General features: G+C 44.6%; 1 pseudogene across 1 annotated transcript; it reads left to right on the top strand.

The window, feature by feature from the left end:
* Positions 1–5,181: 5,181 nt before the first annotated feature.
* On the top strand, positions 5,182–7,233 carry LOC308074705 (inverted formin-2-like; annotated as a pseudogene). The gene has a single exon. The product of its transcript is annotated as an inverted formin-2-like (transcript).
* The last annotated feature ends 3,065 nt before the right edge of the window (positions 7,234–10,298 follow it).

Consider the following 10,298-nt stretch of genomic DNA (forward strand, 5'->3'; position numbering starts at 1 on the left):
ATCCTCTCAGAGGATTGCAGCATTTAAAAAAAAAAAAGTATATATATTTGTAATAATATGAATTAAATGGACAAACCAGAAATTAAACCAGCTCACCAATGACAATTTATTTCTGAACAAGTAAACAAACAAAAAGGTTGTCGCTTGCTGACAAGAACTGGTCTTCAGTATCCAGCTACTGTCATTGACAAAGACACATTTCTGTAGTGAATCACTGTTCAGTACGAGCACCACCAAATTATTGCACAACCAGTGGCTCACCTACAGCCAACACATCTAATCAACTAGAGAACGTGTCCCTATAGGATGCCTGCAGTTCAGAGTCATCTGGTGTGATTGTATGCCTCATACTGAAATACTTGGAAAGACCAACTGCAGAAGTATCAAGGGTTTGATCACCCAGCACCAGCATGTCATGTCTTCAGGATCCCCCAAAATCAACTGTCCCCGTAAAGTGTTATAATGACCAGTTACAACCATGGTAATGCTCAGCAGGAGCAGGAGGGCAGAAGATGTACAAAGACCAGCTGACGGCTTCATTCAATAAGGAAGTACAACATTAGACCTGAAGCCCTGGATGCTGCTGCTAACTGCGACACCTGGAGGCAGCTGTGCATGCATATGCAACTACTGTATATAGGGAGGAAGGAGACGGCCAGAAGACAAAAAAAGAAACACGTCCATGGCTGACAGCACCACCACTACCACTGTTACACATGGCTGACATCACCACCAATACCACTGTTACACATGGCTGACATCACCACCACTACCACTTGCATGGGTGACATGGGTGACATCGCCCATGTCACCCATAGGTGACATCACGACCACAACCACTGTTACACATGGATGACCATCACCAAAACTACCACTTATGGATGCTCCACCTGCAATCACCTCCACCTTTGGTTCCAGGATTGAAAAAAGTAATTGGACGTTCCAGGTATTCTCACATCATACAATATGGCAGAATTATAGGCAGGGGATTTCTTATACTTCAAGCTTCTCAACAGTTTGCATCTATCTATCTATCTATCTATAAATCAATAAATCTGTGTGTCTCTGAATTGGCTTTTATTGGTTGAAACACTTGTGATGTATATGCCCATATATCGAAATCCCAGAACTCTCCCAAGTTGGTGGGTCATTCATGACTGCTGTCATAGAATGGCCTCCAAGTAATCTAATAATGGCTACTGCACTTCTAATCTGTTTATTGTAGGAATATTGTAAGATGGTACAGAACAGACACAAATGCATGAGAGCATAGTTTAACTCCTTGAACACCTCAGTAGTAGCATCCTCTGCCCCCACCCTCATTCCTCTGATTAATTAATTATTTTTTTTTACTAATAATGAATTATGTATTGTGTATTACTGATGAATTGAGTACAATGGACCATGATGGAAACAAAGCCCCCTGTGGCTTTTTGTAAACTGTCCATCAGATAACCTGTGTGAAAGTGGACATTTTGGCCAGCGTGACACTAGAGGAAAGGCCATTGCAAGGTTACCAAAATCAGTAGAGCTCCAGGGAGCACCTTCGAAACCTAGTATCAATAGTCAGGCATACTGACAGTTGACACTTTGGTAAATTGTGCAAACCATGTGCTCGGGACAAGAAAAGTAGTGTATGGCAGTGGCAGTCCAGAGTGTTTGTTCAGTAACTGGAGTCTCCCGGTCTCTCCAGCTCTTTAATAAACAGAAAATACATTTTCCGGTAGGTGTCAAAATCTCAGCCAATCAGGAGAAAGTACCCATTTTTAAGCTTCATTTTTATAGTGTTCCAGTTCCAATTTTGCCTGCTCATTTCTTAGTGTCATCACATCACTTCACTTCACTCAAATCACTTACCCTACCTTTAAGTACTGAAAGTAAAAGTACTCATCATCATTTCATCGTTTCTAAACATATGAAATAGCCTCAAATAGCCTAAGTATACATAGGGCTGAAGTGGTTAATGTGTTTTTTAATGTGTTTTGTAATAATAATTTTTCAAATAATTTTAATGGAATAAAAAGTGCAATATTTGCCCCTGAGATGTAGTCGAGAAGAAGTAAAAGTATTGAAAATTGGATGTACTCCAGTAAAGTAAAGAATCCTCAAAATTGTACTTTAGCACAGTACTTGAGTACATACAGTAGTTACTTTACACTGGTCATACTGTGTAGCTTTTTCAATTATTAATATTATTTTCATATAATATTTCACCAGTGTCTTTCACAATAACCATTCCACATAAAAAAAAAGAAAAAAAAGAGACAATTTATGTTGCATAGTATGACATAAAATTTATAAAAGGTTTGTTAAATCATCAAATATGCAGGAATTAGTGACCCACAAATTCCATGGAGGTGGCTGAACACGTTATTTTATAGGCACTAAGGATCAGATTAATGTTACACACTAGAAAAATGCACTCTTCGGAGCACAGATCTTCGCTAGGCTTGGTCGCCTATAAGGGCTGTGTCAGTCATGGGGTGCAGGCCTCAGATCGGTGAAACTGTTCATGTTTGTGGTGGCCCCTATGGTAGAAGTGAAAGCATTTCTGAAGGCAATTACACACGGTCATTGGCACTGTGGCACAAGACTCACACCCCCCAAAAAAATCACATTTGGCAAAAAAAAACAGTGATATTTGTAACACCCCATTATCTTACTTGGCCTGCTAGAAGTGTGTGTGTGTGTGCAATAAACAGTATACGCGGATCGGTCCAGCAGTGCTTCAGAGTAGCTGTTCACAGACTCTCTCACACACACAGACGGACAGGGGCTAAACACAATCCCCTTCTCTAGACCTGGTAGAGATCATTAGAAGAGCAATCGCTGGAGCCACATAATTATAGATACATTCATTAATACGACGTACTTACGCCATCCAAGTCATTTAAAGTTGGTGACTCGCTGCACTTTGTTTATTTTTTCATTTTCATTTACAAGTCAATGGGCACATAATAATTTAAAATCATCCGTCAGAGAAATACCTTTTAGCTAACTGGCATATTTACATTGACGAAGAAGCAGGAATCATCAATCAATATTTTTATTTTAAAAATCCAGGAATCTGTTTGTCTGTGTGTCTCAATCGGCTCCTGTTGAAACACTTGCCCATGTCCCTTTTAGATCACTGACAAATCAAGCCTGGCCCCAAGTACTAATAGTGCAACCAAGTACTCTGACAAATCTGGATTCATTGCATTGTCCCAGTTAAATAAATAAAGCATAAAAAGATAATTCTATTCAATAACAGCACCCCATAGTTTTGACGGTAGACACACTATTCTTTCATACAAGAGACACAATGTCCAGTAAGACGGTGGTGGTCACGCTGCGGATTAACGACGAGAGCTTGGCCCAGTCCTCCGACAGCAGCGGGTCGGAGGGCTACCTGAGCTTGTCTTCGGCCGTGGCTAGGACGATGAGCACAGGGTCCCACAGTTACCCGGACGACCAGGGGAGCGCCCCAGACGACCACAAGAAGTCTGCTGCGACTTTGGAGGACTCAGAGCCTGCAGCTGTAGAGTCGAAAGCAGACACCATGGTGGAGCCCCAACCAGACACACACAGCTGAGGAGAACACAGAGAAGAACACCCCCACCTCTATCCCTGTCCTCGAACCCGCAGCTGACACCTATGAACAGAATGAAAAGAATAATCAGAGTTGTAATGAATCACAACCTTTGCGACATACAGAATGTAACGCTCTGGCAGTGAAAGGCAAGTATGGCGCAGAGTTCCATTGTTTCTTGGAGGACCGGGTCAAACTTGGCAGGCTCAAGGAATTCTACAAGCTAATTATGCATATTTACCATATCGCCAACATGGGCATCAACTGCGTTGACGTCCATGACGACTTGCTGCAAATCAACAATGACGGAAACTTCTGCAATGCAGTGTTAACGCCACACCCACTGCTGAGGCTCTTCATACAGAGACAAGAAGAGATCGACAACCTCAATTTCAGCACGCTAACGTGCAGAATGAAGCTGTTGGTCACACTTTGGAACGACATGAGCTGCAAACGCCTGCACACCAGCGTCGGCATGCGGCAGGACTTCCAGCACACCTCCGGCAGGACTTCCAGCACACCTCCAGCACAGCCCTGGACATCCTGCCCGAGTCCCACTGCTGCGTGCGTCTCTACGGTATTGGCTCGGACAAGCCTCTGGGATTCTACATCAGTGGTGGCACCAGCGCCTGGGTAATGCCACATGGCCTCGGGACCTTCATCTCCTGGATGGCTCTGGAGGGCCTGGCCGAGAGCACTGGGCCACTGGTGGTGGTGGATGTCAACGGCATCGAGGTGACGGGGAAATCGCTGGACCAGGTCATGGACAAACCTATTGTGGAGGTCAAGCCAGTGAACGAGCACAGCAACATGGTCAGGAGCAGCAGGATCTCCGACAGCTTGTGCCAGAAGCCTGCAGCTATGGAGCTGAAAGTCGACACCATGCTGGAGCCCGATCCAGAGAGGGACACAGCTGAGGAGCCTATAGAGAAGAGACCCACCTCTGTACCTGCCCCCAGCACTGCTGCCTTCTACGAACAGAACGAAAAAATGAATACATCGCAACCTTTGCAACAAGCGGAATGTAATGCTTTGGTGGTGAAAAGCATGTTTGGTGCAGAGTTCCAACGCTTCTCCATGGACTGGGTCAAACCAGACAAGTTCGAGTTCTAAAAGATCATCCACCCCATCGCCAACATGGAGATGATGATCAGCAATGCTGATAATCACGGCGACCTGCTGCAAATCAACGATGGCAACTTCTGCAAGGCAATGTTGACACCACGCCTCCCACTGAGGATCGTCATACAGAGACAAGTAGAGGTCAACTACGACAATTTCAGCATGCTGACAGACAGGAAGAAGGCGGAGGTCGTGCTTTGGAATGACATGAGCCACAAGGGCATCTGCAACCTGCAGGACTTACAGCACGTCAAATCCATCACAGACTTGGCCGAGTCCCACTGCCACATGCGTCTTCGCCACGCCTCGGACAAGCCTCCAGGATACTACATTCATGACTACACCAGCGTGTGGGTGAAGTCACATGACCTGGCCTGGTCCCAGAAATCTGCATCTCACGGATGGTTCCAGGGGGCCTGACCGAGTACACAGGGCTGCTGGCGGTCAACAACAAGGTGCTGGAGGTGCATGAAGCTTATAAAGAGGTCATGGCTGATGATGAGAATGAGTTGTTGAAGGTCAATGAGGGAATTGACATGAGTAATCATCTGGAGGTGTATACTACTCTATTCAACAAGGTGAGCAGCTCTCCAGCCTCCCTGCTGTTGTCCATCCGACAGACGTTGCTGCTGCTGGGGCCTGAGCGCATCTTCCAGGCCTTGGCGGCCCTGGAGGCTATGACTAAGTCTCTGGCTCAAGACTCTCAGATGGAATCCTGTGACAAGATCATGCAGCAGTTCTCCAAAGGCAATAGCGCTGCAGATAATTGTGAGGTCGACAGCCAGCCGGTCAGCAATGCGAATAAGGTCAATCAGACAGACCTGCTGAACGGAGTCAAAGACACACTTGCCAGGAGCACCTTAACTGCTCAGATGCCAATGTTTGACCCTCTCCCTCCACCCAACGCAGGTAGTGGACCCACCCCAAAGTGTGACTCTCCCCCTCCACCCAACATAGGTAGTGGACCCACCCCAATGTGTGACTCTGTCCCTCCACCCAACATAGGTAGTGGACCCACCCCACCTCTGCCCTTACAAGGAAAGGCCCCACTGCTGCCCTGTGGTCCAGTCATGCCACCCCTTCTACGCCCACCAGGCATGGGGGGCTATGGAGGGAATCCTCCACCTGGTCTGCCTTCTCCTGCTCCTCCCACAAGCATGATAGTGGCTCAGAGCAGCCAGTCACTTGGCCACTCTGCAATGGCGTCAACCGCAAGATGCCCGACCCGGACGATGAAGAGGCTATTCTGGAAAAGCTTTCATGCCCTTTCTGATGGCCAGTCCATGTGGACGTCGGCTCAGAAAGACCCTCCCGCTCTGGAGCCTGACTACAGCAGCATTGAGCAGCTGTTCTGTATCCCAGTGACACAGCACAAAGACAAGGGGAAAACTGCTCCTGTCAAAAAGGAACCTAAAGAGATTACTTTCATTGATACAGAGAAAAACTTTAATCTGAGCATAATATTGAAGCAGTCCAAATGCACGAATGAGGACTTTGTTGCTATGATCCAGAGTGGGGATCGGACCATGTTGACGGAGGAGGTGCTTAAACAGCTCCGAAAACTCCTTCCAGATAAACGCGAGATTGAAAATCTGAAGTCATTCCAAGGAGACAAAGACAAGCTAGCTAATGTAGACCGCTTCTACATCTCACTTCTCACTGTCCCATGCTATCAGTTGAGGATTGAGTGTATGCTGCTCTGCGAGGAAACTGCTTCAGTGCTGGATATGCTCAAACCTAAAGCCAAACTCGTTGAGAAAGCCTGTCAGTCCCTCAGGGAGAGCCTCCTCTTGCCCAGTTTCTGCAAGCTTATTCTAGCTGTTGGAAACTTCCTAAACTACGGAAGTCACATGGGTAACGCAGTAGGGTTCAAGATCAGCTCTCTTCTCAAGCTTGTTGAGACCAGAGACAATGAGAGCGGCATCACACTGCTTCATCACATTGTGGAGGAAGCAGAGCTAAACCATCCGGAGCTGTTGGAACTGCCAGATGATATAGAGATATGTGAAAAGGCAGCAGAAGTTAACCTGGAGTATAGCCAATCAGAGGCTAGTGACTTACTGAAACGACTGAAGCACACTGCCCAGAAGGTCTCCAACTCTGTGGAAGATGTGACAAACTAATATGAAAAAGTAATTGAGGAAAGCCTGCAGGCATGCAGAGCTTTAGATGAGAAGTTCTTGGAAATTGGCAAAAAGAGAAGTGAGATGGCCGTGTACCTATGTGAAGAGCTCTCCCTGGATAAGCTCTTTGGAATTATCAAGACTTTCCGTGGACTCTTCATCAAGGCCTTGAATGACAACAAAACCAGAAAAGAACACGCAGTCAAGGAGGGGAAGAGAGAGAAGCAACTGGCAGAGGAAGAATCAAAGAGACACAAAGGAGAGAATGGGAAAACTATCAAAAAGGTCATCCTGCCACAAAGCGGTGGCTGCAAGATTGACCATCTCATGGCAGATATCAGGAAAGGTGTCAGCCTCAAGAAGGTTCAGGCGCAACTTAGAACGCCCGGCATGCCACTGAGCAGCAGTCCCACGTAGATGTCGACGGTTGAGTCCCAGGATGGAGATGAGCCTCAGCCATGCGTCCCCACATATGGCTGTCCAACAGATGTTCAGACAGAGCTCAATGTCGTCAACAACATAAGTCCATCTACTTTTCAAAACTCTGTCTCAGTCTGATAATGGAGAAGTCAAAGCCTGATGAACTCATGAATAATGGGGCCAAGGGTCAGCTCAATGGAGGGCACACATTTGTCCCGCTATGCTATGGTGATGCAGCACAAGCTCACCCCTTCCCTTGGATAATTATTACAATAAGAAATGTATGGGTGAAACCAGCATAAACGTATCCAAACCCCAAAATGACATTAAAACATAAAACATATGGAAGAAAAATGCTCCGACACACAGACAGACCCTCTTATTGACGACTAGCATCCTTCAGAGCCATGCCATTAAAGAACCATATATATATATACATAGAGAGTATAATATAGAATACAACATTATTCTATATAAAGCTCAAGTTGTGTGTCTGTCTGAGGCAGGGGGAACAGGGGGGGGGCTATCACACGCAATAACCTGGGCAACGCTGGGTACCGAACTTCAACAAGCTGATCCAACGCATCACAAACAGGAATAGTGAGAGGCGGAGTGGGAGAGAGGGAGCCTATTTCACCAACGCAATAACACGGCCAATGCTACGCACGGAAACCTGAACATGATGATCAACCATTGTAAGTATACCTTTTTCTTTTTCACTTTTTTGCCAGACCCAGGGGGTCGGTCTGTCCCTCTTTTCCTCCCTGTCCCTCATGTTTCCTCCCCTCATTTTTCCTCCCTGTCCCTCTTTTTGATTAGCCAAGCTTCGCGTGACGCTGCTCTTCAACCACTCCGAGGAGCACTTTTTCTAGTTTATTAACTTTTTCCTTTTTTATTAACTCATTTGGCAACTTTGTCTGCACGCTGCCAGTACACAAAGAAGAAGTACATTTCATATGTTTTATACTTTTTGAAATTTGTAACTTTAATTTTATAATGGAAGTCAATGGGGCTGTGGTCGTACCAAAACCTTGTCCAAATTTGGAGTCATACATCATAGATATGACTGACGTTATAGATGACATAGATGGGTCACATGGAGTCCGAGATAGAAGTTATTTTACTACAGTCAGGAATAGCCCAGAAGTGCAGACAGTTAGACTGTGTCGGTCTACAACACATGGCTACTCCTGACTGTAGTAAAATAACTTCTATCATTTATATCTGATTTTGACTTGCATACTGTTCATAAGCAATACGGGCCAATATACCACACTTTCTATGCAGATCCCCAGATCCACATAATGCTTTAGTCACTAAAGCATTAGTGGATAGGGGAGCTGTGTCTGGTGAGCACAATCAACTTCATAGTCATCATTACACAGCAAGCCTATTTAGAGCAGGCTGCTTAGAGAACTGCTCATCCAATGAACTTGCACACTTTTTTGCAGGACAGGTAGCTTTACAAGGTTTTACCCCAAGTTCAACATCACTATGGTATGGGCAGAACTTTACGCAGAAGTGGCTCAGGAGGTAGAGTGGCCTTGGAATCCGAAGGTTCCAGGTTCGATCCCATGTCTCCTACTTGCTATACGTGTCGAACTCCCGGTGAGCAGGTTGGTGCCTTGCATGGTTTCCTCCGCTGTGAATGTGTGTGTGAATGGTGTAAAGTGCTTTGGCGAAAAGCACTATATAAATACTACGGAGCTCTGGCTTTCAACGTCTGGTCCGGGGACCACCATTTTCATGGTCAGAGAGGATAGGTTTTATCCCTGCTTCTGGTCAGACTGAATTAAATACATTTCCTTTTGGGAACTGATATACGTTTGATATTTATGGTGATATCACAATTTAATTAAACATGCATGTTAACCACATTAACCCTGGTGTCTCTATTTAGGGCAAATTTAAAAAAGAATTCCTTCACAAAAGAAAATCCAAAAATCTATAAAAAATAATAATGTCTGTCCATATTTTTTCATATTTTAACCATCTGCTGATGATGACATTACATAGACATGGGATGGAGTATTTATTTTTTGTGAATTTTTTGTCAAAATAGCCTACATTTCGCAATGGGCAATTTTCTGGTGTTTTCAGTGTTCATAAGTTATTTGTTAAACTGAATTTGTCCTTAATTTGTATAATAGCCTACCTTTTGCTGCTGCATGAATGAAAGCGTGAATTTGAGTTGATTTATCCCATATTACTAATATGGGATAATATTAGTAATATGGGACAAAGACTAATATGATATTAGTCTACACAGTTTGAATTACTTTTCAACAATGTCCCACCATTTCGCTTCTTGAGTTCTTGTATGAGTGAGTGACAAATAAACTACTTTTGAATCCATCTATTTCACTCCATAGAGTCAGACCTTGCTTTGGTCCTGCACCTGTCTCTGACGAACACACAGGTCCCCGCTCACAATGTGATTGGCTACTTGGTTGTCAGGCAACCAGTGACGCAGAAACTACAGTTACCGTTACCGTTGAGTAGAGAACAACTACTGAACTAGAGATGACGAAGTGACAGCTTCTCAAAAGATAGAGAGAGAAAGAGAAAATAAAACCATCTTGTTTAAACGACAGTCTAACTGTCATCATCATTGTAACTATGAATGAAGAATGTAATTCCCAAAGAAAATGCAATACATTTGAAGTTTTGTTGCTGTTGCCTCCCTGACAACCATCTAGCCAATCACACGGCGTAACCGTCCCTCCGGATATGGGATCTAGCACAGTGTTGCCAGATTTTGAGAGAGAAACAAGCAACCAGGTCTATGAAAACAAGCCCAAAAGAAGCGAGCCCTTCACCCTTTAATCGGTTATTTGAAAATATCCGATCTACAAGCTCACAACGCGTCGCATCACGACGAGCTTGTAGGTCTGCTAGTTTCAAAACACATCTTGAAGAAATTTTGATATTTTCAGATGGGGGTCCGCAGACAAATACATATTAATTTGGGGGTCCTTGACTTGAAATGTTTGAGAAACACTAAACAACATTAGGAAACAAGCCCTAATAAGCAGCTACACTTTAGAAACAAGCAAGAATAA

Source organism: Gymnoscopelus braueri (genome assembly GCF_963280865.1).
Source record: "Gymnoscopelus braueri genome assembly, chromosome: 19".
Lineage (NCBI taxonomy): Eukaryota > Metazoa > Chordata > Actinopteri > Myctophiformes > Myctophidae > Gymnoscopelus > Gymnoscopelus braueri.